The 27,670-nt window shown below is 50.0% G+C and overlaps 1 long non-coding RNA gene across 1 annotated transcript; it reads left to right on the top strand.

Annotated features, from left to right (window-relative positions):
* The first annotated feature begins 8,388 nt into the window (after nucleotides 1-8,388).
* Nucleotides 8,389-27,356, top strand: LOC308057808. The gene is made up of 3 exons (XR_013925466.1): nucleotides 8,389-8,671; nucleotides 13,789-13,986; nucleotides 25,540-27,356. It is a non-coding gene; the product is annotated as an uncharacterized lncRNA (long non-coding RNA).
* The last annotated feature ends 314 nt before the right edge of the window (nucleotides 27,357-27,670 follow it).

Below are 27,670 nucleotides of genomic sequence, written 5' to 3'. Positions count from 1 at the left end.
CGTGCTACAAGCCCAGCCCTGGCAGCGCAGACAGCCCTGCCACAACCGCCCAAACGTGCGCCATCACGGCCTTTTGCTGGCCACTCACTCCCATGGCTGGGTCCCCACCGCTGAGGGCCTTACCTGCCCTTCCCCATGGGCAAGCCCTTGCCCAGGGCCTGCCCGCCTTGTCCCAGAGGCCTGGCACGCTGCCCAGAAGGCCCACCCGGTGCCCTTGGCAGCCCAGAGCTCCACCATCCCAGCTGTCTGACACACCTTCACCACCACCGTGAAGAGCGGTGAGAGCGAGCCCTGCCTTACGGGCCCACCGCCCCCTGCCAGGCAAGCTTCTACAGAGCTTGGCTGGCCACTGAATGCAGCTCTGGCAGGTGCCCTGAGAGAGAAGGAGCCAGCCACCGGGCTGACGGTGGCCACCCAACAACCCCTTCATCCTCTCTCCTGTGCTGCAGGGGGACAGCGGTGGGCCTCTCGTGTGCCAAGACAAGAGCGCCGACTACTTCTGGCTTGTTGGCGTGACCAGCTGGGGAACGGGCTGTGCAAGAGCAAGGAAGCCCGGGGTCTACACTTCCACCCAGCACTTCTACGACTGGATACTGGTGCAGATGGGCCTGCGCCCAGCAGTAACCACTACTGCAAGGCCACAGCCAGTCTTCACCTACACCCCCATTCAGAGGCCAAGGCCAAGGCCAAGGCCAACAGAATCGAGCCGGTTTCCACCCTGCCCGTTTCCAGTCCAGAAGCTGCTGGACTTCTTTACTCGGCTGCAGGAGCTCCTGCAGTACCTAAGAGCGAAATAGCTTGGAGCAGCACGATGAGAAGCATCCAGGGCAGGCTGCAGCGCACGACGACCGTTTCCTGCTGGGGCAATTCTTGCTGATGAAAGGCAGCCTCAGTGACAAAGGCCTGCTCTGTCCTGCCCACGCTCCTCGCAACGGCAGAACTCAGCAGGCTGCCTTCTTGCAATAAAGTGTTTCCGTTGGCATGGCTAACCATGCGCCAGTGCACTGCAGTCTCCTGTGCGAGGCAAGGACTTCCAGAGCCGGCACCTGCCGAAGGAGGCAGGCTGCCAAGTCGGGCACAAAGGGTCACCGCAAAGGGCTGAAGCTCTGCCTGCTCCGAGAGAAGCATGAGGGAACAGTGGAAGGAAGGAAGGCAGGTCATAGGAGGGCTCAGGGCCTTGGGGGTGGCAGTTGGAAGCAGAGAATGCCTTGGGCTGGCTCCTGCTGGCATCCCCGTGGGCTTCTGTACGAGGCGCAAGCCAGCTTGAAAGTGGCCTCTCAGGGCCAGCTGGGCTTCAGGGGAAATCCACGAGCTGGGGCCTTTGCTCACGCCACGGAGTTCCTGGGCTTCCCCAGGCTGCTCTGCTTTCACAGCTGCACCATGTTTCCAAGCCCAGGCCTACGGCTGCAGTGGCTGCAGGGAGCGCCATGAGCTTTGAGTGGGAGCAAAGAGTCTGCTGCTGCTGCTGCTGCTGCTGGGCAGTTGCCCCCCTCCCTGGCTGCCTTCTGGCTGTAGTAGCGGCCATGCTAGAGGAGCAACCGGAGCCTGGGGCATACCAGACACCTATGGAGGGGTGCTGCGGGGACTCGAGTGGAATGGTCGAGACTAGGGGACCGGGCCCCCAGTCCGGTGTCTTTTTGAGGGCTTGAGGCTCTGCAGAGGGGTCTGGGGTGCAACGAAGGCCTCAGAAGGGGGCCTGAGTGGACTAGAGAGAGCCTAAGGCAGCCTCCGGGTAGCCAGGGGAAAGGGTGCCCAGTGCCAGGTGGCCTCCACAGCCATCAAGGACCTGGGCACAGGCACTGTCATGTGGGGAGGCAGGGAGCGTGGCATGGGCTTGTTGTGCTCATCATCTCCTTGCCCCTTTGCGGTGCCTTGATGTTGCAGCTAGCCCAGGCACTTCCCCCCACCAGCACAGGGACCCTTGCACAGCACTCCAGCTTAAGATCACTGGCACCGGCTGCCCAGAGAGGCTCTGGAAACATTGCAGCACCACCTGCACATGATTTTGTGCAACCTGCTCTAGCACAGCCTGCTTTTGCAGGGCATTGGACTAGATAATCTCCAGAGGTTCCCTCCAACAACGACCATTGTGTGATTCTGGGACTCGTGGCACTTTGGCTGAGGAAGAAGAGGTCAGGATCCTCAGGCCACCCGACACCTGACTGCTTTCCCAGTGCCTGTCCAAGAAACCTGCCAGTCCTCACTAACAGAAGTTGGACCTGCACACGCGGGCTTGCACATGTGCATGAGCACTGCAGGGCAACAGCCTTCTCTCTCTTCCCCGTCCTCTACTGCAGGGCGAGCGCAGATGTTCTGCCAAGGGAGCACCAGTCTGCACAGGCCCTGCTGCTGTCGCTGTCATGCAGCGGCTCTTCTACCCCGGGCTCCCTCTACTGTGTCCCACACCACTGGCCTGGTGTGATGGCAGAGCCAGTGGCACTACCCTGTTAACGCAGAAGGCTCGCACACAACTGATACGACCAATGTGATTAAGTTAGTGCCACTTTATTAAGGGATACACAGCAATTTATACTCTACAGATGCTATTAACAGACTCACAGCAATTTATACCCCCAAATAAAAATACACACTCTACACAGGCTTTGTTATGTAAAAGATGATAGGTTATAACGACTCGTTCACACGCTTCCACCTCCCCTAGGATTGGTCCCGGTGCGGTGCCCACACGCTGCTCCCCCCTTGTGCACGCATCCGGTTTTTTCTCACTTTTCTGTCCAGCTCCCTTATCTCTCTGCGAATACACAGTCTCTTTGTCTCTCTTGGCCTTGCATATGTCCTTCACAACACCTGCTGCTTGTTACAGCTGCGGCCTGCTTGGCCTGCTATTACAACAACGTTACGTGGTCTGCATTGCTCATAATATGTCCGTTGTCTTCCAGCCACTCCACAAATCCCCCTTTCTGTTTCTGAGTGATCCAGACACCTTTTATCAATCTGTTCATCATTCTCATAAAGCAATTCCACAGGCAGCCCATTATCACTAAAGATATAACAATGGCAATTAACATCGTTATCCCGTGCAGAAAGGAGTCTTTTCACCGTCCAGTAATTCCTAAACCCTGTAGCCAGTCCGTCAACCCGTTCTCAACCTTTATGGCCTGTACGTTTTTTCTCAACTCTGCAAGCTGCTTATGAATAGAGTTCGAGTGATCAGTCAAATTCATACAACACATTCCTTAGCGCTGTTCACTCTAGGTACTCTCTACTGTTCATGCTGTTTCCTTATCTTCTAGAGGTGAGATCACATTCCTCCTTTGTTTCTGTCACATCCTGGTTTCTTCTCATATTCCCTCAAAGTTATTGAACTCTTTGCTGCAGGATCTCAGCTGCACATCGCCAAAGCAAGGCCAAAACTGCACATTATCCCACTGTCTCTGTTCCGAACGATTCTACAGCTACCGGGATGCCCCCCCCCCCCCCGCCCCCGTTTGTTTTGGTTTTTTTTTTTTTAACAGCTAGTACCAGGTTTTCCATGTTCTGCAAGGCCCTTGCAAACATGACAGCAAACAAGGCAATAGCAAACAAACGATACTGCCAATTGAGTGAATGGATGCCAAAAAGGCTGACGTTTTCTCAGGTTTTGATAACATGTTGCTGCAATGGGGCACCTAAAATCCACGCAGCATGTACCATCAAAATCTTCACAGCCATGTCCTTGAGCCAACAACAAAAAGCCAATCCTTGCTCTGTTTTGTATGTAATAGTGGCCAATTTGACTCACGTTCTTAACTGCCTAACAAACAAGGCGATTTAACTCTTGAATGCTTTCCCTGCTGTTACTCCGGATAAGAGAAGAACCACTGCAATATGTTCCCGTCAGTTCCATAAATCAACTACATCATTACCTGCTTCATCCAAAGCTATATTGCATTTAAGCGCATTATGCTTATCAACATGTTCACGTGTTGATTTATGTGGGTGTCATGGTCCCATCATAGCCTCCTACTGCATTAGCATCTACATAAAGACAACTATCGACGCTCAAAGTGCAAACAATATCAGCTTTTGGTTTAACATTATACAGAGGTAATCACTTATCCCCAATATCAAGGCTTTCAGCAAGATTCTTCATTCCCCACATACATTCACTTGTTTGCAACAATGTTTGCAAGTCAGGAAGGGCACACCAAGCCAGGATGTGTTCAGTTGCTGTGCTAAGGAGACCCACACATCAGTTGTTGGGTTGACTGGCGGCAGCAGCACTCCCACGGTCCGGCACGCTAAGCTCAGGCCGCACACAGCGAGCAGGTACCCATCGCGGACCTTCATCTGTAGAAACACAAGCATCACCTCTCCCGCAAGTTAACAATCCATGCGGTCCTGCCAATGCCTGGTATGAGGGTCTTTCCCGCGTACTAAGACACCTTGGTGCTTTTGCTGCTTGTCACCAGTTGACACAAAATATCGTACAATGGGAGGCACCGCATGGTCGACAGAGATTTTCAAAAAGTTCAAAATATAGCGTGCTTTCTCTGAACGTGCCTCTGGTTCATGCCCCTCATTCCCCTTTTCTGTTTTTCAAGCAGGCATATAAGAGTATCATTCATGCATTCAACGATGGCTTGGCCCACAGGGGAATGGGGAATACCAAATTGCTGGGGATCCCCCACCGGCATTGTAATGAGTTACATCTGTTGTAACACCAGCGTTGGAAAGCTTGAAGGCCTCTGCCATTAACTCCAAAACTGGGCCCGGGGATACCGTTTGGACAGTCTGGACAGGCTGCAACAATGCTGCGTGCAGCAGCCTGAGAGAGACACTTTTGGCCAAACTGTTGATACAAGAATTGCCAATTCTGATGATAAAATTGGTGGGCTAACACAACCTGCATGTGCATGAGCACTGCAGGGCAACAGCCTTCTCTCTCTTCCCCGTCCTCTACTGCAGGGCGAGCGCAGATGTTCTGCCAAGGGAGCACCAGTCTACATAGCCCCTGCTGCTGTCGCTGTCATGCAGCGGCTCTTCTACCCTGGGCTCCCTCTACTGTGTCCCACACCACTGGCCTGGTGTGATGGCAGAGCCAGTGGCAATACCCGGCTCTGCACCTTCCTGGTCTATCACGGCAACCTGGGTGCCAGTGGGGAAGCTGGGGAAACTCTCCCTGGAGTTGCCAGAGGAGGAATTCCTTGTGGATGGCAGGGATGCCAAAGCATGAGGAATTTGCCATTGGATGGCAGGGACAGTGCGTAGAGCCCCACCGATTTGAAGCCACCCCCAGCAGCCCCTCAGCCATGGCCACGGTCCCACAGAACCTCACCGAGGAGCTCATCCATATCGTCCAGGACACCCTCATAGTAACCAGGCAGTACCAAAAGTTTCTGCAAGTAATGATGGCCAAGTGGCAAGAGGCGGTCTGTAGTGGGATACATACCATGCTCACCACCACCCCACAGTTCTCTCCCTCCCCCGCCGCCAGGAAAGAGGAGCAGCAGGAAAGAGGATCAGCTCTATCCAGGGCTGCTGGAGCCCAGAGGGTTTTTCCAGGGCCTTCGAGTAGAGCTGCTGGGGGCAGATGCGCACATGGAGAAGATGGCAGATGGGGACAAAGGCCAAGGGGAGGACACGGGGCCAAGCAGAAGCAGCCCTGTGCAGGTGGGCAGAAGGAGCCCAATGGGGATGAGGAAGAGGAGCCCCATGACACCAGACAGAATCATCTCCATGGGCCTGGGCAGCACCATCCACGTGGGGCCAGGCAGCAGCACTCCAGCAGAGCCCAGGCCCCAGCACCATGTCCCCATGGGCAGGGCACGTGGGCAGGCAGCCTCAGGACCGTGCTGGGCAGGATCGTGCCTGCAGGAGGGCTGCTCCCGCCTGTGGGGCTGCCCAAAGGCTTGGTGGAGATGTGACTGCCGGCACCACTGTGTCTGTTTCTGCAAGCCCCCATGGTGGCAGCGCTGCTCCCAGAAGAGCAGTGGGTTGCCCTGCCAGTGAGCAGCTTGCAGGGTGCAGGGCTGGGAACCCTCTGGGGTGCACCCCCATCTGAAATGTTAAATCTTTCTTCTATCCTGGTGTTGGGGCTCATCCACCCATCCCGCATCTGGGGCTGTGTCACCCTCAGTGCCTGAACCCAGTCGAGATGTGGGCACTGCTGGCACCCACAAAATGGGACATGGGGGTGTCTGGTACCACAGTGGGTGTGCTAGAATGGGGGGACCAGGCTGGGCTAGAGAACGGGGCCAGCATGAACCTCATCAGGTCCAACAAGTGCCGACTCTGGCCCCTGGGGATGAACAAGCCCAGGCCCCGGCACAGGCAGGGGCCAACTTGCTGGAAAGCAGCTTGGCAAAGAAGGTCCTGCTGGGCTCCTCAACGAGCTGCCTGCTGGGCAGGGGATCTGTGCCCCTTGCAAAGGGGGGAACTCGTATGTATTGAGACCCCACGGTGAATCCATACACCACAAACAGAAAGGCATGTTATCCCCAGGTTGGCATATTCAAATGGCTAACAAACGGGGTATGGGCTTGGTGCCTTAAACATTTTTGTCCAATCTAGATAAAAGAGTTGAAACATGGGAATAAATCCCCCACCCCATCAAAACACTCCCCTCAGGAATTGTTTGTGAACCATTTGCTGTGAATCGTGGAATAGAACAATGGAGCATGGCATACCCCAGACTTGTGAACCCTTATTCCAAGCATGTGTCCTTGTTGGGGTTTTCAGGCACCAGGGTTTAAACCTGGAGATCCCACCTGTTATGAAAAGACTACCAGTCAAGGAAACACATTGCAATACGCAGTTTTGCTTACGCACAAAACAAAATGGAATTTTGTGTGGGAAGGAAAAAAAACAAACTACGACCCATCAACACGCTCCGCTGTTCGATATCCAGCCCCTCAGGGTCCTTTCTGAGCATTTTCAGATGGGAAGATGTACTTTGTATTACCTACTTCCTCAAAACTATTTACATATGCATAAGGCACTTGGGGATGTCACTTTGATCCTGGGGGCCTTTCTTGGGGTCTTTAGAGATCGTTAGTGGTCAACAACTTGGTGAACTTCAGCTGAACTTTCCTGGAGCACCTGCACTCTACTTGTTGTTATAGAACTTCATTTCTTCTCTGTGCTCTATGGTTTTGATGGCAACACACCGTTACCCCACTACCCTCATCTATTGGTATAGCCCAGGTGCCTCAGAAAGCTTGCCACCCCTTACTGAGCTTATTCAATAGGCCGAATTAATCACTGCTTTAGTTGCAGCCTCTCCTAGTGATTCTTTATAACTTCATCCCATCAGCGAGGAGAAGCGTCCAGCTGTGCCAATGAAGGCAGCAGCCTCGAGTCAGCAGGCTGCGCCCTACAGGAAGCAATCCCGACTGCCTGGATCTCGCCGCTGAGAGGCTGTATTTAAAAAGGAAGTGTTTTTCAGCAAGGGAAACAAGGCTTGAGCACTCATACTCTGGCTGGTGACTCTCCCAGGCAGCTGCATATTCCCAGTCCCTCAGCAGGGCAGGTGTAGCCAGGGCCCTGCCGGAGTCAGCAGCAAAACACACTAGCCCTATTCCTGCAGGAACTACGAACGCCGGGGCGGCTGCGGGGGGCTCTGTGAGTCAGGGTGTCCGGTGCCTGTGCCCAGGGCACCTGCCGGCACCTCTTTCCCTCCTTAGCTCTCGGCTCACCCCCAGGGCTGCCCGGGCCGGGCCTGACTCCAGCTGCACTGGGGGCCCGGCACACCGGGGGGTTGGAGCCTCCCCACTGCACCCCCAGGCAGCCAGCAGGCAGCAGACATCCCTGTGCTGGCCTAAGGGCCTCCCTTGCCCGACAGCCGGCCACAGGCCCCCCTCAGCTGGGACACAGCCCCAGCATAGGCTGTGCCTGCCCAGACCAAAATGGCTGCCAGGAGGCTGAGGGTGGGCAACAGCAGCTCCCAGCATGCCCTGGGAACAACATGGCTGCCAGCAGCCCCAGGCCTACAGCTCCCAGTATGCCCTGGGAACAACCTGGCCATGGGGCTGCCCTGGGCCTACAGCTCCCAGCATGCCCTGGGAACAACATGGCTGTGGGATGGCCCCAGGCCTACAGCTCCCAGCATGCCCTGGGAACAACATGGCCATGGGGCAGCCCCAGGCCTACAGCTCCCAGCATGCCCCGGGAACAACCTGGCCATGGGGCAGCCCTGGGCCTACAGCTCCCAGCATGCCCTGGGAACAACATGGCCATGGGGCATCCCCAGGCCTACAGCTCCCAGCATGCCCCGGGAACAACCTGGCCATGGGGCTGCCCTGGGCCTACAGCTCCCAGCATACCCTGGGAACAACATGGCCATGGGGCAGCCCCGGGCCTACAGCTCCCAGCATGCCCTGGGAACAACCTGGCCATGGGGCTGCCCTGGGCCTACAGCTCCCAGCATGCCCTGGGAACAACATGGCTGTGGGATGGCCCGAGGCCTACAGCTCCCAGCATGCCCTGGGAACAACCTGGCCATGGGATGGCCCCAGGCCTACAGCTCCCAGCATGCCCTGGGGCACACCTTCTCCCAGCAGGCACTGGGGTGCCCCTGCCCTGCAGTTGGGCCCTGTGGGGACACCAGCCCCCATCCCTGGCCCTGGAGGCCCCACAGCCACTGCCCGGGGCTGCTTGAGCACAGGCCCAGGCCCTGGAGCCCCCGTGGGGCAGGGACGAGGGGGAGAGAGGCACCGAGCGACAGGGAGACGTGGGTCAAGGCAGAGGGGTGGCCGGAGAGGGACAGGAGGCATCCAGAGGGGCAGGGGGAGCGGGAGGGGCTGGGCAGGGATGGAGAAAGGACAGAGACTGGTGAGGAGTGGGCAGAGGGTTGGAGCGGGACAGAGACAGAGGGGCAGGGGGGTGCCGCAGGGAATGCAGGATCAGCAGCAGGAGAGAGGGACAGGGAGAGGAGCGGAGGGGCGGGAAGGGGGACAGAGGCACAGACCAGCACAGGCAGGGTGAGGGACCAGGATGAGCAGGCTGTGGCTTTGGCAGTGGGCGGCAAAGCTGCTTCTGTGGGTCTTTCTCCCTTGCGGCGAATGAAGAGACGGGATGCACGTTGATGCAAGCAAATGTCAATTTGTTGTACAGAAGCACGAGTTTTTATACACTTTCAGAAGCTGCGTGTTTTAAACTCATTGGTTCTTGAAGCTAAGCCTTGCATACAAGGCAATCCCTGATTGGTGGTTAACTACCAGCCATTAACAGCAAGGTGTTACCTTTCCTTGGCGCCATCCGTCCCCCACTCCCCTGTGCTCTGTAAACATGTCTCATCATGTTAATTGTTGTCTAGACAAGCTCGAGCACATTCCCCTCAGCCAACTGATTGCCACGCATGGTCCTAGTTTCCAGCCCGCTCCTGCATCTCCCCCTTCCTGTTGCACAAAAGAACCTTTGAAACCGAACGAGTAAAAACAAGGTATAAGTAATAGAACAATTAAAAAAGCAACTGAGACATATTATCAATGTCAAAATAACCCACTGTCTCTGTTCCGTACAATTTTACAATTTCCCCTTTTTGTTTTTGAACAGCTAGTACCAGGTTTGCCATGTTCTGCAGGCCCCTTGCAAACATGACAGCAACCAAGGTAACAGCAAACAAACAATACTGCCAATTGAGTGAATGGATGCCAAAAAGGCTGACATTTTCTCAGAGTTTGTTAGCATGTTGCTGCAATGGGGCGCCTAAAATCCGCACAGCACATACCATCAAAATCCTCACAGCCATGTCCTTGAAGCAACAACAAAAAGCAGTGGCAATTTTGACTCACATTCTTAACTGCCTACCAAACAAGGTGATTTAACTCTTTAATTCTTTCCCTGCTGTTACTCTGGATAAGAGAAGAACCGCTGCGACACGTTCCCATCATAGCCTCCTACTACATTAGCATCTACAGAAAGACAATTATTGACATTCAAAGTGTAAACAGTATCTTCTTTTGGATTAACATTATACATAGGTGGAAGGGCACACCAAACAAGAACTGGTTCAGTCAAAAAGTTCGAAACATAGCATGCCTTCTCTGAACATACCTCTGGGGTCATTCCCTTCATTCCCTCTTTTTTTTATGCAAAGAGAAACACTTTTACCATAACAGAGAAGACCCTATTTACATCTCTGAGCCCAGACACAAACCACAGCTGTATGCTCCACCAGGCTCAGGGCAGAAATCATTCATGTAGTTACATAGCTATGTATCTCTACAAGCGTGCAGACACCTATTAAACACTAGATAACCATGTTTATCTTTCCTATTCTCCTTCACAATACCCAGCTGTTCTCTCATCTCTTGTTAGGTCAAATATTCTCCAGTTTCCTCTCCTATCTCTCTCTTCAGACATTCTCTATCCTCTTTTTTGCTTGTTAATTGCGAGGAGGCAAAGGGGGTGTGTAGCTGGGTGACCATGACCTGTTTTATGTTACAATCAACTAAACACTGAATACAGGAAAAAAAAGGCATGGGAGACATAAGGCAAACCTCAATAAGGTGGTTAAAGATAATTATAATAAATCCTGTAATACTTTTGAGTCATGGCCCAAAGTTTCCCAGCCATGAGAAGAGACCAAAGGCATCCCGCCCCTGGCTCTGTTGCAGATCTTTGTTTTAAGGCTTTTGAGTTTTGTATACTTTTGTAAATTAATTCACAGTGGTCACTCAGATTCACGTAACACATCCTATCGAAGTCTTCACAATTGTGTCCCTGTGCTAATAATAAAAATCAATAGCAACTCGGTTCTGTAGCAACATATGATGGACAGAATCAACATCTGTTAATAAGCCAGAAAAAAAAGAACAGTATTTGTAGTATTACTTTGTTTAGCAAGCTAGCAGCCTAATTTACTAAGCAAGTTAAGAGCGTGTACTATTCTTACAGAAGAGATTAGAGAAGCAAAAATGTGTTATGCTGCATTCCAGAACTCAGCCTGAGAATTACTGTCTGCTGTGAGCTCTGCGTTACAATCATTTGACACATGTTGGGGTTGCGATTGTGAAAGTTGCCCGTTTACAATTTTCATTGGCATTATCATAGCTAGTTGTTTTAAAAGCAACCCTTGAGCTTCCTTATGTTCAACTTGTTGCAAAATATTCTGAAGCCAATCAATAAAGTTAGTATTACAGTTAGTGACTCCCTAGGACCCTGCAAGACTGTGGCAAGACTCCCACATCCTGACTGCCTTAATAGCCGTCTCATTCATTTGCAAACAGTTGTCCCTGGGATACCTTGCCTGAGTCACAGAATCGGCACAGTTATTTTCTCCAGCCAACTGCTCATAGTTAACAGCAATCCCCTGATTAAGGTTTTCAGTCAAGGCCACTACACATAGCTCACAAAAATCAAATAACCACATCATACACTGCACCAGCCAGCACCACACAAAGCAATGACCTCCAATCATGCAGTGTGAGTGTACAAGGCTCTGCCACCGCTTCAAGAAGGGACATAGCAAATGTATTATGAATCCTCCCTTCCCGCACTGCTTTGCTTAACTCTTTAACAGCCTCGTATTGCACAGGCTGCCACTCTGCAGGTTGATTTGTCTGACAAAATACTGAACATGCCATAGCGACTCCCAAAACCCATCACTTAAGTGTTTCCCACTTGCATTCCTGCCACCAATCCCTCAGACTCCCTTTCACCCTCCCCAAAAATACAATCAATGCATCAGGAGAGACAAGGGGGTGGGGGAAAGGTCTAGCTCCTTTTCCAGATCTATAGGACCTGGATCAAAAGGTTTATCAGTGTCAATAAAATCATTGTCCGAGTTGTCCTGTTCCCGTGCTTGGTCCTGTGTTGTGAGGGTCGCTGCAGTCAGTGACAGAAGCTTTGGGGGCAGAGGAGGTGTGGACAGAATCGCCATCGCTGACAGCATCTTGAGAAGAGTCACGCTGTCGGTGGAATTTACAGCTTCCTCTGGTTTAGCACCATTAGTAGAATTAGTCCACACTTGGCAAAGAGGAGTCAGAATTTGCCACCATGAGGTTAAATGCATTCCCGACACGGAGTTCCCCTCCGCGGCAGCATCATACCATTGGCTGCTGTATGTACACACTTTCATTCTTTCAAAGTCTCTAAAGTTTCTTGGCTGCTCACCTGTCTCGATGAATACAGGTGTTATCCTCGGGGTTTAGGTTGTCCGCCTGGTCCAGACAGCAAGACGATCATTCAGCCAAGCCATCTCCTCCAGAATGCAGCCCTCTTCCACGAGCTGTCTTTTTTCCGTCCTTATTCTTCCAAGGCTTCAGAACACCACCATAGGGGTCACCATTTGAGGAGACTGAGGCACGGACTCCCGGATCTGACTAGAAGACCCTTCATGAATCCATATACATCTCTTTCTGGGGACGAAGCCTGATTCCCTGTTACAGATTTCCCACAGCTCACCTCTCAACTCCGGAGGGATTTCTGGCTGGCTCCTGCTTCCTTTCAGCAGATCATTCAAAGTTCTGTGGGATTCGCTGCATGTCGCTCAGATAGGCCATTTGAGAGCCCTTCACGTTAGATCCTTAAACGCATCACGTCGGGGTCACCAGTTTGCAGCGAATGAAGAGACGGGACACAGCTTGATGCAAGCAAATGTCAATTTGTTGTACAGAAGCACGAGTTTCTATACACTTTCACAAGCTGCGCGTTTTAAACTCATTGGTTCTTGAAGCTAAGCCTTGCATACAAGGCAATCCCTGATTGGTGGTTAACTACCAGCCATTAACAGCAAGGTGTTACCTTTCCTTGGCGCCATCCTTGGCGCCATCCGTCTCCCACTCCCCTGTGCTCTGTAAACATGTCTCATCATGTTAATTGTTGTCTAGACAAGCTCGAGCAAATTCCCCTCAGCTAACTGATTGCCACGCATGGTCCTAGTTTCCAGCCCGCTCCTGCACTCCCTCTGCCCTTATCCCCTCCCCACCCTTCCCCTCGGTGAGGCTGTGTCTGTGGAGTGCCTGCTCTGGTGAAAGGAGCTCCTGCACCAGCCTGAGGGCAAAAGAAGAGGGGCAAGGAGCGAGCTGTCGCAGTCCTTAGTTTGCAGGTTTCATATACCGTCCCTGTTCAGAAAACACAGTGTGTATGTGTGTCATGGTGCTGGCAGATTTTTATTCTTTACAGCAATTTCTTTAAATACCAGACTTCATGCAGAAGGTGCGCACGGTGCTGTGCTTCTAGCAAACAGAATTGCTTTTGTGCATGCTGCAGTCTGGAGGTGGCAAGTGCCAGGTGAGAGATGAAGATGGAAATGAAAGCAAGTGACGCACATCAGTGGTGATCCTGCCACAAGCATGCTGTGAATTGACCTGGGAGAACGCTGCAGGGACTCACAGAAGTCAAGGTTTTCAGTGCTGTTTCTGTATTTAATACCCAAGGGATGGTTTCCCTCTGTGTGCGTTTCTGTGCAGGCATGTGCATGGAACATAGGTGTGTCTCTGTGCCATAAGTGGGACTGATGGCAGCTTTTCATTTCATTCCAACTCAAAAGTAAAGAAAGACTGTACCTGCAAAAGAATTCAAACAGCCGTCTTTCTTTCCCAGAGCAAGCATAGAAGTGTGGGGGAGCGGTTTACAGGTTCAGAACTTCAGCCAGCTCTGGATGGTAAACCCTCAGGAGAGGAAAGAGAAGCCCCACTTTTTTAACTACAGCTCTGCTTCCCTTAATGTGTCTTCTTGTTAGATTGTGTTGGTGGTCAGTTTAAAAGGACATGATTAAACTGTGCTTGTTTATCATAATATTTGAGGGTTATTTACTGTCTTAAGTCCGCTTATGAGTGGGGCACTCTGTTGCCCTGTGGGCAGTACAATGTCGTGACTGGTAATTTTCCTTTTCTTCCCTAGTGTACGGATGCATTTATGAAGGCAAGTGTTGGGTCTTATTGGCGCCGCACAAGAAACCAACGTGTGAAACCCAGACATTCACTGTTAGAAACAGGAAGAAGCTATGGGCCCTTGCTTCAGATTCTTCAAAAGATGTACCAAGGCTGAGGAAAATGGCAAAAAGGGAAGAAATGCCGTAGCATAACTTTGGGATGGCAGGTGAGGTTTTCATCAGTGTTCCTCAAATGTAGCAGCCTCATTTTGTTTGCGGATGTGGTGTTGAACTCAAACTACGAGACTAGTTTCCTTTATTGCGGGTGATAGTGTAGCGCATTCACCTTTCATGTCCCAGGTGAAGTTGCCAAGGCTCTCATTAAACTTCTGCAGAACCCCCTCAAATTTTCCTTAGTGCGTCATTTCCTTCAACAGTCAAGTCCAGGTCTGTGGCATACAATAACCCCTCCCCCATTTGGGATCTGGATGTGGCTGATTTTTAATTTAGACTTATCTGCTGTTAGAGATTTTCTTTTTTTGGTCCAAATAGGGAAATGCTGATTGTGTGCATTCTTTTGCTTTTTCATAGTGTTGTTCCATGTTTAGTCATTTGTTCCTTACAAAAAAAATGTATGGGTGTCTATGAAGCTGGAGGTGTTTACGTTCTTGTGGCTGAATGTAGCAGTGGAGCTATCTTGCTGTATTTAAATCAAGAGGAGCGTAATGTAATTTCACTTAAAATCTGGTCTTGGTAGGCAGATCCTACCCTGATAAGCATTTAAAAAATAATAATTAAAAAAAATCAAATCTGTGAAGAGGTATAGGTGGAGCACCTGAACTGGTGAAAGGCAGCAATTCTCTCGCTGGTATCCACACATTGCAGAACTGTTGCCATCATGACCTTGAAATAGTGAGCCCTTAATGTTAACTACTAGCAGCTTATGAACCTAACAGTCAAGGTAGAAAATAATTTCCCACTGCCACATTTTTTTAATTTTCTTTTATGTTTTAAAGTTTCTGATTTGATACTTTCTGATGTATTTGAAACCTGTGTCATATCCCGTGTAGTTTGTGACAAGTGTGTGGCAGATGGGACTTTTCTGCTTGGAGAGGTGGTGAGATGGAGAGTGGAGAATGGTTTTATGGCACAAGTGTAAAAGTATAAAAAGGGATTAAGAGGCTTGTGTACCTTGCTGCCAGTTCAGTGGCATGAGAATTCCTGTAATGACAAATTCCTTCTGGCTCTGAAGGAATGGACATGCCAACCTGCTGAGTTTCCATCCAGAGCAACACTAGCAATGGATGTCGTTCCCAAATGGTGAGGTAGTTATAAGCTTCATCAGTAGTAGAAGCTGTGGAGAAAGTCACAAATCATCTGCCGTTCTGCAAGTCAAGTGCTTGGCTCTTTTGTCACTAGTGTTGATTTAAGGGTATGTTGCTTATAAATAGCTCTTGACCTTTGTAATTCTTCATACTGCTAAGTTCTCGGTGCCATCAGAGAACCATTGTGCTGTGAAAGCCCTGTAAACATACGGCAATGTTTGTGTTTATCCATTTTACCTTCCCTTAGGTGATGTTATTTTGTAACTTGAAACCTTAGTGGCAGGATTTGGGGCTTTATCCTGATCAGCCATCTAAAGGCAGCTGCAGCGTTAAGTATTCAGGTAGTTTGAGCACCAAATGAAACATCCACTTGGCTGTCATTTTGGCTTTTCCCTTCCTCTTAATTTTTATATTTTAATAAAGAGTTTTAAGTATTTGGCTTCCTTACGGAAAAAAAAAAAACAAAACCCAACAGTGCTATCCTTGTCCTTTTATGATAAACCCCTTATCTAGAGGGCAGAAAGCTGAGACCACCAGGAAGACGTTGAGAGGAAGAGGAATAATGTTAGAGCCATGAGTTGGGTGTTCTTCAGCTGGCCAGATCTGAGGAGATGGAAAAGGTGCCTCCCAGATAGCTACAGGGAAGCGCAGGAGAGCAGCTGGGAGCCAGAAGTGTGGTGTGGGCATACGGAAGTGTTACGCTGTGGTGTGTCAGGCAAATTGTTTTCAGGAGGTTTCACATTTGTTGTCATTTCCCAAGCTCCTGAGGTGCAGGAATGCTGGAGGCAAGAAGCTGCCAGCATCAACTATGTGGAGAAAGAACACTTCTATCTCCATTTTACTTTCCTCACTTCTGTGTTGCGCTGGCAGGGCAGTACAGACCCAGACCCGGAACTTGGACCTGGACCCTGACCCTGACCCTGTGAGTACACAGGCAGCTTGTGTGGCCAGTGCTGGTGCGGTTCTGGCACAGAGGATCAAGCGCTTCACGCTTCAGAGCTGTCAGGCTGACACTCTTCAGCACTCAATGAAGCTCTAAATTACAGCTAAAGGAAGAGAGAAATTTTGCTTCAGAGCTTGATAATGTTGTTCTGATCCATCCTTTTGCTTGTTCAGTGGCTACAGAAGGGAGCCACTGCCTTGGTAGGAGCATCCATTGAGTTCTTCCTGTGTGATATTAGAGAATCATTGTGTCTATGCATGAGATCATTACAGTAGGTGTTTTGAGGATGTTCATGTGTGGTACATAAAACCTTTGCCAGTAAAATAGTAAATCCATGCAGTGGGGTCTAAAGCACACAGATCCAGTGCAATCCTCCAAAGAGCTTTGAAAGTGTCTCCCCAAGGGTACAGACCTGGCTGTTGGTGATTCTGTTGACCTGCCTTTTGTAGCAGGTTGCTTGGAGAAGTTGCTATGTCAGAAGTCGTCTTCTGAGGGCGGGATGCTGCAAATGGTAGGATGTTTAAGGAAGCAAATGAATAACCTTCAGAATTGTTTTTATTCTTTTAACAGATTGTACACAAATGGGAGGCCTGAGCAGGCTGCTTTTAGCAGGGGAATGTGACCTGACTGCACAGGAGGCAAGGAACTCTCTTCTTCTCACTGACCATGAGCCCTCAGTTTCAAGGCAGATCTGAAGAGGAATATTTGACCCATGGGAAATGCAACTTCAGATACGTAACTCAGGTGGGACCGCCGTGTGTGCCCTGTGATAGGAGCCGTGTATCCCAACCGTGAACGTAGAGATTGGGCCCAGTTTTTAGCTTAGTTCAATATGAACTCTGCTGACTGATTCTGTGATCAAGGGCAGGCAAGTCTGCCCCTGAGAGGATGTTGTCATGGGTGGAAGGGTAGAAGTGCAGTGACTGCGTCAACAAACAGGTGGTTTGAAAAGTCTTTTGGGCAAGGATCTGGTATGCTGGTGTAATGCCTTTTCCCTTTACAAAGGTGTCCAGTAAACACAAGTGTTCCTGCATGTGTCCAGTAGCGCAGAGACCTCTGTAATTTCTTTGGACTAATTGTTGTATAAGATCTGGGGGTTTTTGGACAGCTTTAAAAATTGTTCAAAAGGTGTCTTGTATGTTGGGTGAAATGGGTCATCACTTCCATAAACCTCTAGCCTGTAAAGAAGAGCCGTGGAAGTAAGGAGATTTTATTTTTTTTCTCTTTTTATTGTTACTGGGAGGAAAAGGAGAGATTAACTATTGACCTGTGATACCCCCAGATGCAGGCTGTGCAGTGCATTTGAGGTGGATCACTCCTGTACTGCCAAGGCTGAACCCAGACTCCTCAATGCTTCGCACACTGGCAGTGGAAGTCCTTGTGCAACTGTGGGTACTGGCTTTCTGTGCTGTAGTGTGAAAAATACAAAGCACTGGGGTTAAGGTTTACAGAGAAGTGGGAAAAAGTTGATTATTTTGTGCTAGGAAGAGAATGTCCTGTACTTTTCAAACTTTGAATGTTTCCACTTGGAATTTAAAAACTGCTTTTAACTCTGCTGCTATGTTTCAGTGGGTGGGAAGGTGTCTTCTAGTTACAGATGATCCGTTCCCTTAAGAAGGATCTTTGCCTTCTGAGCTGAGCTTTCTTGGCTTTACGTAAAAGTGCCTCTAGCTGTACGATTTCATATGGCAGTGAAGGAGTTACATCTACGTGGGGATTTAGGGACAAATCCAAAAGCATGTTGCCCTATCATTTCAATATATGAACTTTTCTAAACAGGATTTGCTGGGTTTTGAGCAGGAGACCCATTTCGCATGTGCCTACATAAACCCCGTTTTCTCGGACAGACACATGCATTATGGTTTGTGATGCAATATTTACTTGGTTCGTAAGCCGTACTGTGCTGTGCTCTTCTGGGCTTGTCGTAGTCCTTTGAAATGCAGCCCTGCGCATCAAAGGAGCAAGCTGTGTGATCTGCTTCCCCCCACAACATAGAGCAATGTAACTGTCATAAGTACAGGCAGAACAAAACTAGTTGAGGGATTTGTGGGCTGCTGTTCGAATCATGGTGGGCCAGGAATCAGCCCATGCTTACTAATAAGTTTAATTGTCCTACGCCACCTGAGGGGCAGGGCAGTGTCAGGGCATTTTCCCAGGGAATAAAACTGGACATGTCTGATTCTCTCCAAGGGTCCCCTATGTAAAAAAACATCCTTCAGCACCATCTGGGTGCTTGGTGTTCTCAAAAGGACCCAAAGGGATGAAGTTCACTCCTGCTGCCTGCATGACAGCAGGAATTATGTCTGCAGCTGTGCTTCTGTGCACTTCGAAACTGCCTCTGTTTCTTTGCTTGGCCAACCAGAAAAAAAAACCAAAAACCTACGCTGAGTTGGCAACAGTGTCTTGCTGTCCTCTCTGAAGGAAGTAAATTACCATCATCTCGCAGCTTGTCAAACGTGCACCAGGTGTGAAGAAGAACATGACGTGCACTGTCCTAAGCTCTCAGCAGGTCAGGTTTTGCTGTCCTCTGGAAACTGTCTAGCTCTTCAGTTTTTCTCCACAAAGGACACATCGTTTGGAGTAGTGATGAGGTGGCCCCCCAAATGCCCCAGCTTTGTTTCTAAGTGCTATTAAAGTATTTTGCCTCCTGAAGAGACTGTGTTCCTCATGAGGAACGGTTACTTCTCAATAAAGTGACCCCCTTTCCATCTAAAGGGATGGAGCTTGAGACTGTGGAGGTGGAGGTGCCTGGTGAGGGAGGCAGTCAGGCAGTGCCACTCTGGGGTGCCCAGCCGCGCAGGGCAGTGACGGCACCCGTGTGCCTGGCGAACGCTTCTCTCGCAGTGCTGCAGGGAGAAGGTGTGAGGGTGCTGGGAGAGAGCCGGCGCCCCTGGGAATGACAGCAGCTAAAGGTGAGGGTGGCTGCGTGGGCAGCAAAGGGTGAGCCAGCCATTCCCTTTGCAAATGCAGTGGAGAGGGAGGGAGCCCCTCCATCAGCGCAGCAACGTCTGCTGGGGCAGGGCCGGAGGCACCGGCGCCCAGGGCAGGGCTGGCAGGGGGTCTGAGAGAGCCACTCCGCCACCCCCTTGCTTACTGACCCTGTGGGGAAATCGCTTCGGGAGCAGCGATTAAAAAGTGCGTGCAAAGTTTTTAGGTCCAATTGGAACACTGAGAAGGGGTTCAGGGCCTTTCTCAGAGCGCCGCACGTTGCATGGTCATGTGTCATACACAGGTTTGGTGACTGGTTTCTCGCTTCTAATGCAAATGCGTACGCATCCTCAGTAGCACTGCTGAAGTGTTTTACGGACTACGCATGCTCCCCAAGCGGGATTTTGGCCTCTTTGGGGCAGAACTATTTCAGTTAGAGGTCACCATCTCCCACTACCACAATTATCTTTGTCCTATTTTAAACTCATTTTCTGTTGGTGTCAGTGGATCCCAAGACCTGATCAGCTTGTGTTCTCTTGCAGCCAGAACTTTCCTCATTGGAAGTCTTCTTCCTGCGCAACATAGGTAACGGTGCTCTTTCCACTGCCTGGTCTTTGTTTATCACCCCTGCCAAGGCTGCCTCCCTTGATGAGAGTCCCTTCATTTGTAAATACTCTAGAGAGTGGGTCAGCTCGGTGGAGGTGTCACCTCGACAGAGGGGAAGGTGGAGGGTCAGATCTCTGCATGTGGCAGGGGCTGCATTAACCCTCATCTCCCGCTGCGTGAATGACCGCAGGCAGAGGCACTGTGCAAGGAACGTCAAACGTTTAATGAATTAAGACAGACAGATCTGGTAGAGGGCTGGGGCTGCAGTGGGCAGGTGCAGGTCACACGTCAGAGGGATCTGTGCTCCACACCTTCTCTATCAATATATCAACGGCGACTGGGGCAGTGTGGAGCACTTTGTCTCCTGGTGTTCCTCAGGGTTCTGGCTCGCTTGGTGGGCACGTAGTCGCTATTGGATGCCCTCTGCTTGCTGCTGACCCCTGCTCCCCACTACAGCCCACCGCCGTGGCATCCCTGTCCGGCTTCCCCTCCCAGAGGGTTTTGGAGCTTTTTGCCACCGGGCACACCACCATCTTCTTCCTCTTCTTGGGTGGCATGCTGCCCCGTGGGGACGTCTCTGGCATCCCGAGGGCGTCAGCCAATGTGGGGCACTTGGCCTGTTTGCCAGCAGCGTTGCCTGATCTGGGCACCACCCGGCAGGAGGAGATGCCCGGTGGTGGTGGCAAGAGGGTCAAAATGACCCGGGGCTGCCTCCGCAGCACCTCCTCCACCAGTTGGGCCATGCAGGGCAGATGATGCGGGGGTGCAGTCGGGGGCTGGCCAGGGGACTCTTCAGCAGGATCTGCTGAGGACTCTCTGGGAGACCCTAGTGGAGACCCTCTGAGCATCCCTTCAAGGGGCTCTCCTCTGAAGTGTCCATAGGACCCTCCTGAGAGGGCTCCATGGGACTCTCTGGCAGCCGGGTGGGGAAGACCGCTGCCAGCTCACCCTGCTTGCCTTTGGCGTCCAGCAAGGGGGATGGTGCCACCCTCTGCCAGGAGGGGTTGGTGTCCTCCTGCATTGCAGCCACCACTTGGTCCTTGGGACAGTCGCCCTCCATCATGCACTCTAAGAGGTCAGGGATCCTGTTGAGGGTGGTGGTCAAGACAGGGACATCAGGGACACCACGGTCGGTGTCCTTGCTGTCCCCCAGCCCTGCCACCAGTGATTGCTCCTTGGAGCAGCCACCCTTTGCCACATACTCTGAGAGCTCCAGGAGCTTGTTGAGGAGGGTGGTCAAGCAGGAGCCGCTGAAAACTTCATGGAGCTCCAGGATGCTGTAGAGCCAGGTGAGCAGGTCACTGCTGTCCATAGTGGCCGAATGCTCATCCTGAAACTGCAGATTGTCCTCTGCCAGCTCAGGAGAGGCCTCATTGAAGGCATCTGGCCCCAGCTTGGGCAGGGCCAGGAGATTCTTTGGGCTTGGCGGGCTGAGGGGTGACAGTGGGGAGCTGGGAAGGCCGAATAGTGATCAGCAGCCCTGGGACAGAGGGCAGCACACCAGCAGTGACCAGTGGCGGCATGGTCAGAGTGGTGAAGCTTGTGCCGGGCACCTCTGATGCCGTCGGCAGCTGGAGGGGGAACCTCTCTGTGGGCAGAAGCGAAGGGGGGTGATGGGGTGAGATGCTGGCCGGCACAGCTGGTTGGGGGTTACCCGGAGGGCAGGAGCACCATGAGGAGTGTGCTGCTCTATGCCGTGGCAGTTGGCCAGCGTGGCGTTTGTTGGGGCAAACAGTGTTCTGGGGTTCCATCTCCATGGCGATCATTATGCCAGCACCTGGGTCAGCCAGCGTTGTGACAGTTTGACTTTTAATGACAGAACAACTTCCCATCTCAATGGTTTCCCATCCTGCTGATGCTTTCCTGCCCTCAGCGCTGATTTCCCACCCCCACCATAGTTTCCCATCACAACTGTTTTTTGGTTTGGGAGTTGAGTTTCATGTGAAAGGGGAGTTTTCACCTAATTTCTGTTGATGTCAGTGGATCCCAAGACCTGGTCAGCTTGTATTCTCTTGCAGCCAGAACTTCCCTCATTTGAAGGCTTCTTTCTGCCTTCTTTCAGCCAGGGCAGGGCTGGGAGGGAGTTTGAGAGAGCCACTCCTCCACTGCCTTGCTTAGGGACCCTGTGGGGAAATTGCTTTGGGGTGGGGGCAATTCAAGAAAACTGGGACCTCAGAGAAGCATAGTATTACAGGAAGGTTTTTAGGGTAAAAGACAGCTGTCGCTTTCAGGATGGCTGGCATTCACCATCCTAAATGTGTGTTGCCACGGCTCCCTAAGCAACGCAGCCTGCAACCTCAGCACGTGCTGACAGGAGTAACGGGGGCTGGAGCGGAGTGGAGACCCCGCGGCCAGGCTCTGTTATGCTCCTGCAGGAAGGGGAACTTGACGGTACCACAGAGCTGATGAGATGTCCACTGCCATGATTTTCCCTTTAATAACAAATTCTACCAGGGACGAGCAATGACAGAAAAGGCAGGAATATGGTTACGCCAGTACTTCACAGTCCCTTGAACTTGTTGTAGTTCCAGCGTACTGGATGGATTGTGCCCAGATTCTTTCTTTTCCAGTGAGTCTGGTGGAAGAGAGGCAGCTCCTGCAACCCACCAGACTCCTTGGAATTTAACTTCTCGTGCTGGCCCTTGGCACGTTGACTCTGGGACTTCCAGTCCCAACTTGATTAGTGTTGCCCAAATGTTTTTCATTGCATCTGTAACGCTTTCTGGCCCTTCTGCCCCGCTGAGGATGCCATCAATGTATCGATACACTGTGAGGCCAGGTGGAATGGTGATCTGTGCTAGGACTGTGGCCGGAGCATTGTGAGCGATAGTGGGGCAGTGTTTGTATCCTTGCAGAAAACTGTTTGAAGACATACTGAGTCCCGCTCCAGGCAAAGGCAAACTGGGCTTTTTCTTGTGCGTGGAGCAGAATCACGAGGAATGCATCTCTAACATGTAAAGCATCTAAAGCTAACCTAACATCTATGCTAACCCTAATGTCCCACAAAAATCACTGTGTAGCTAGGGTACTGACAATGAAAGGAGAGGAAACAGCACTGGGAGAATGAAAATATCCCACTAAGTCAATTTTTTGTCTACCTATACAGCAGAAGTGTTCTTTCGTGTTAAAGTCAGAGTATGTTCTGATTTGCACTGCCCCACTAAATGGTTTTATGCTGTAAAGGTTTACTAAGAAATAATTGTTAGTGTTCTTCCTGGTTATGCACCCACATCTTATAATGAAAAAATTAGATGATAACGTCTTTGCTGTGCTACACTGTTCTATAACTGAGAGTTAGGTTGTGTTTTCATTTTAAGCATTCTCAAAAAAGTACGGATAATTACAGCTGTTACTAACAGCACTGCGGCAAATGTGAATTCACTGGTGGGCTTTTAAGCCTCACCTCGGCATGTTTGATGTAGGAACAAACGTAACAAGTACTCTAGTATTTTTGCCAGTGCTTTCCTGCACAAATTGTATTAAAAGCATAGATTCTTCTGGTCTTCCATGCAGAAAGTATGGTGAGAATAAATCTGATATTAAAATGACTTCTTCAGATGTCAGAGGTTTATTTAGAAATGTCCACTACCTGTATTTTTTCTTATTTACTTGCAGTGGGTCATAACAACCTGCAGAGAAGATATGCAAAGTACGTCATCCCCATTATTTCCATTCCTGGGTTATGATAGAATTTGGCACAGAGTTTTAGATCAGTTGCAAAAAGTAATGCTGGGCCACGCATATTCAGATTGATCCATGATCCCAGGTAGCTGTATGGGATTTGGTAATTTTCTTTAATAAGTATAGGAAAACTGCATGTATTATGGAAATGAGAATTTAGTGAGACAAAGGACAGGTCCAGTTCCTTTTTCACTAATACACAGAGATGTTCTAACATATCAAACAAAAAGAATTTCTAAAGAAGTAGACCTTTCTGAGCTGGAGAAGAGGTAGGTGAAATAGAAATGATAGATCTAAAATCTGCAGCAATATATTGCCTCTAAAGGAAGATGTGTTGGGGTTTTTTTCTTTCCTGGAAACAAATGAACAATTACTCTGCGATTCTCCAAACTGGAAATTTGCAAAAAGCTGTGTAGCGTGGTTTTCAGTAGTATAAAAAGCAAAAGCTCTTCAGGGTTTCAAGTACATCTTTGCAACAGCTGTTAAAAATATGCAAACACACAGATTGTTCCATTGTATGAAAACACCTTCGTTTACTACTTAATTGTCATACAGGGAGTAAACTAGCAGTGACGACCGTTGGAAAGTTTTAGATGAATAAAAAAATCCTCCAAACCAGGAAAAATACTGTGCTATCAGGTAGCTGCAGCTTTGCTGTGTGAGCTTATTATTCACGTAGAGACTTTTTCTAAATGTGTCACTTAAGGCAGGGATGGCTTCTAATTCTAAAAAGCCATTTGCCTAGAGCAGTCGCTCATGTGCCACATACAGGATTTTCCCCCTCCTTCGAGTAAATACAACCGATGTCCCTAACTGTCTCAGTTTCCTATTCTACCATAGGTTGCTGTATTTCAAAGACAAAGTTGACCAACGGCTGGTTACTAACTGAGGGCTCAAACCAATTTTTGGAGCAGTCAGGTAGAGAGTGGCCATTTAGTCTGGACCCACTGAAGTGCCAATGTAAATATAAACAAAATAAGGTCTATCAAACTTTAGGTTCTCTAGCAAAACAATGGAAAGAATATGAAGAACTACATCTTGTCTACTGTCTGTTTCCCATATGTGTGGTGATCGGCTCCCTGGAAAACAAGAGGCTGGGCTGGTCCTGTCTGTGCCCATGAATATGCCAGCTGAGTGCTAGGTGGTAGCAAGGAGAGCACTAGAGAAAAGCACAGACCCATTGACCCAGCACCACCGTTCTCATGTTCTTCATGCATGTGAGGCCTGTTAGCCATTGTACATGTATTTATTCTAACATGGGACATCAGTCAACAGTCACAACGCCGGTGGATTACCAGCACTTCATCATATGCTTCACATATAGAGTTAAAGGAGAAATTTACACAGACGTGGGTACCACTAGGTTTGCTTTAATCGCCACTCAGAGCTGGGCCACCACCCCAAGCAAGTGGCAGAGAGCAAAGGGATACAGCGCAGCTTATATACGCTTATCAAATCATTATTTTGTCAATGCCCGAGGTTTTTAGAAGTTTCCTTTGGTCTTGCCTGTTCTGCAAATCCATCACCTGACCCTGTCCCTGTTGATTCATCTATTTGCTTCCAGTCTCTGCCTCGGTTCCAAGCTCCTCCTCGGATCGTGATCTTTCTGCCTGCTTTAACTCACACACTCCTTCAAGCACACTTAGTCTTTGAACAAGCAATTCCTATTCACATATACTGATTTTTTTTTCTCAAAACACCTGTGTTTCTGCGAGCACCTGTGTGCACAGTTGATCATCTGTTGTTTCTCTGCTCTCCCACTGATCAACTGGACTGGGTGTTAAACCAGCCTTGGATTAGGGCTACACTAGGGACAGGGCCTGGTTCTGCCACTTAGCTGCTTTAGCACTTTAAATTTCTGAATTCAACACACATTTTCTTTAACAAGCAATACCAGAACAATGGAGAACAATTAACAATGGTTTGGTCACTGCTGTGACAAAATAATGACAATCATTATTTCTGGTGTAGGTTGCTGTATGTCCTATTTATGAAACTAGGATTTGCCGGAAGAAAAATGTTCTATTTCACACCCACAGATGAGCTCCCTGAGATAGGCATCCACGTTTTAACAAGCCTTTACATCAAAGGCTGTAAACGAGCGTCAGTCTGCACAACCAGCTGGGAATCTTGTGTTGTTCCAGGCACATATTTTTGTCCCATTCAATACCTTGTCTCTGTGATTTGCCTTTTTGTCTGTCTTGTGCTCTCCTGCTAAAGACTTTATAGGCTTCAGTTTTCTGATACTGCTCCAGCTCCTGCATCTAATGCTCCTTATCTCTATCTGCTCCATCAAGGTATTGCTGAAACAAAGAAGTCCAAGAGTACCAGGGAGTTGCCTCCCCTTCAGGAGGAAGGGAAGAGAAACAACTTGCCCGATGAAGTGCTGGTCCGTTTCACCTATGCAAACAGGAAAGGAGTGAAGAAACAATGAGAATGTACGTGAGATGCAAAGACACAGGATTTCTGGATAATATTACTGTATTCTGGTGTCTGTCGTGTCCGTGTCTCCCCCCCACCCCCTTTTCCCCTTTTTTTTTTAATTCAAATCACTATTCTATTAACTCTTTTTTTTTTTTTTTTTTTTTTTTTTTCAGATCAAGCTTTAACGTTCAGACCCGTAACTGCAGGGTTCCAATAAGCCCTTGTTTTTGTGCCCCACGGACAAAAATGCACTACCATTCTACAACCACACACTTTTCCCATCTGAGAGGCAAACAAAACATCATGGCTATTGGAAAAGAGCAGCATAAATATCAAAGAGCCTAGGTGATATCAATTTAAGCTAGCTACGTTTAGGTTAAAAGAAAACCTCAGGCTAGGAAGAAAAAAATATTTCACATGTGCATAATAGAATGAGCTTAACTGGAGAATTTTTTAGGGGGACCGATGAACTGAAAACCATTTAAGAAGGGGTCACAACACTTGCTAAAGGGATCCTTTCCAGAAAAAAAAAAAAAAGTTGTTGAGCAAGTTTTTCACCCAGTGAGTTTAAAATTCAATGGAAATAAGTATTTAAATCAGAGTGAACATTAGTCACTGGATATGCCTTTTATTTTCATTGCGTCATCACAACAATACATGCAATAGTTATAAATTTCATGCATTTGCAAACCTGTTTTGATGCTGCTGAGGAAACAGTTAACATTCTAGATTGGGGTGCAAATTTAGTGATGCTGGGTTTGCATTTCTTTTGGACACTGTATTCTTCCAGAAGACATTAATTCTTCTCTTCTGTCTCCAGCAATGCGCTGCTGACAGAGTACAGTAACCGAGTGAAAAACAGCAGAAGTTTTTCCTCCGATTGTGTCTTGGATGAATTGTTTTGATCAGTAAGAAGGAGTTCTACTGTACTACGTGTAAGTAGATGTCCTGGGTTTTCTAGCGCAGATCTATACAGTTCTTTAATATTTCTTTATTATTTATTTTTTTTTCTTACACAACTTAAACAAGAAGAATGATTTTTAGGGTGTTTGCTGTATGACTATAGGAATGGTCTTTTTCTAGAGGAGACTCACTATTTGGTCAGCTCAACCAGTCCTTATTTCAGTCAATTCCAGTCAGCTCAGCGGTCCTTATGCTCACCACACAAAAGAAGTAGCAGGACTACCAGGCTGGAACAGGGGAAGCGTGAGACTTTCCCTCCAATTGTTGTATCGGACAACTAGTTCACTAGTTGCTGCAGCTCAGACAGACCGGGACCCCGGGGACTGGGACCCCCGCGGCCTGGGACCACGACCAGGACCCCGGGGACTGGGACCCCCACGGCTTGCGACTGGGACGCCCGGGACCAAGACCAAGACCCCAGGGACTGGACCCCTGTAGCTTGGGACCGAGATCCCCGTGGCTCGGACCCGGACTGGGATCAAGACCCCCGGGACTGGACCCCCATGGCTCAGACCAATCAAGACCCCCGGGACTGGACCCCTGCGGCTCAGACCAGGGCCCAGGTCAGAGACCCCTGGGGACTGGGACCCCAGCGGCTCGGGACTGGTGCCCCCGTGGCTCGGGACTGGGACTGAGACGGCTGGGCCTGGGACCCCCACGGCTTGGGCCGGGCCGGGGACCCCAAGGACTGGGACCCCCACAGTTCGGGACCGGGACACCTGCGACTCGAGACCTGGACCAGGACCGGGCCCCCCTGGACCATGATGCTTGCAGCTAGGGACTGGGACAGGGACCGAGACTCCCGGGACCGGAAACCCCACGGCTCGGACCAGGGACCGGGTCTGGGACTCCCGGGACTGAGACCCCCGTGGCTCAGGACTGGGACAGGGACAGTTATCCCCATGGCTCGGACCGGGACTGGGGCCAAGACCCTGGGACCAGACCCCTGCGGCTCGGACCAGGGACTGGGACCGGGAGCCCCACAGCTGGGGACCGAGACCGGGACCCTGACCCCCAGGACTGGGACTCCCGCAGCTCAGA

This window comes from Falco punctatus, assembly GCF_963210335.1.
Source record: "Falco punctatus genome assembly, contig: scaffold_33, whole genome shotgun sequence".
In the NCBI taxonomy this organism is placed as follows: Eukaryota; Metazoa; Chordata; class Aves; order Falconiformes; family Falconidae; genus Falco; species Falco punctatus.
This window is presented reverse-complemented; position numbering and strand designations above follow the sequence as displayed.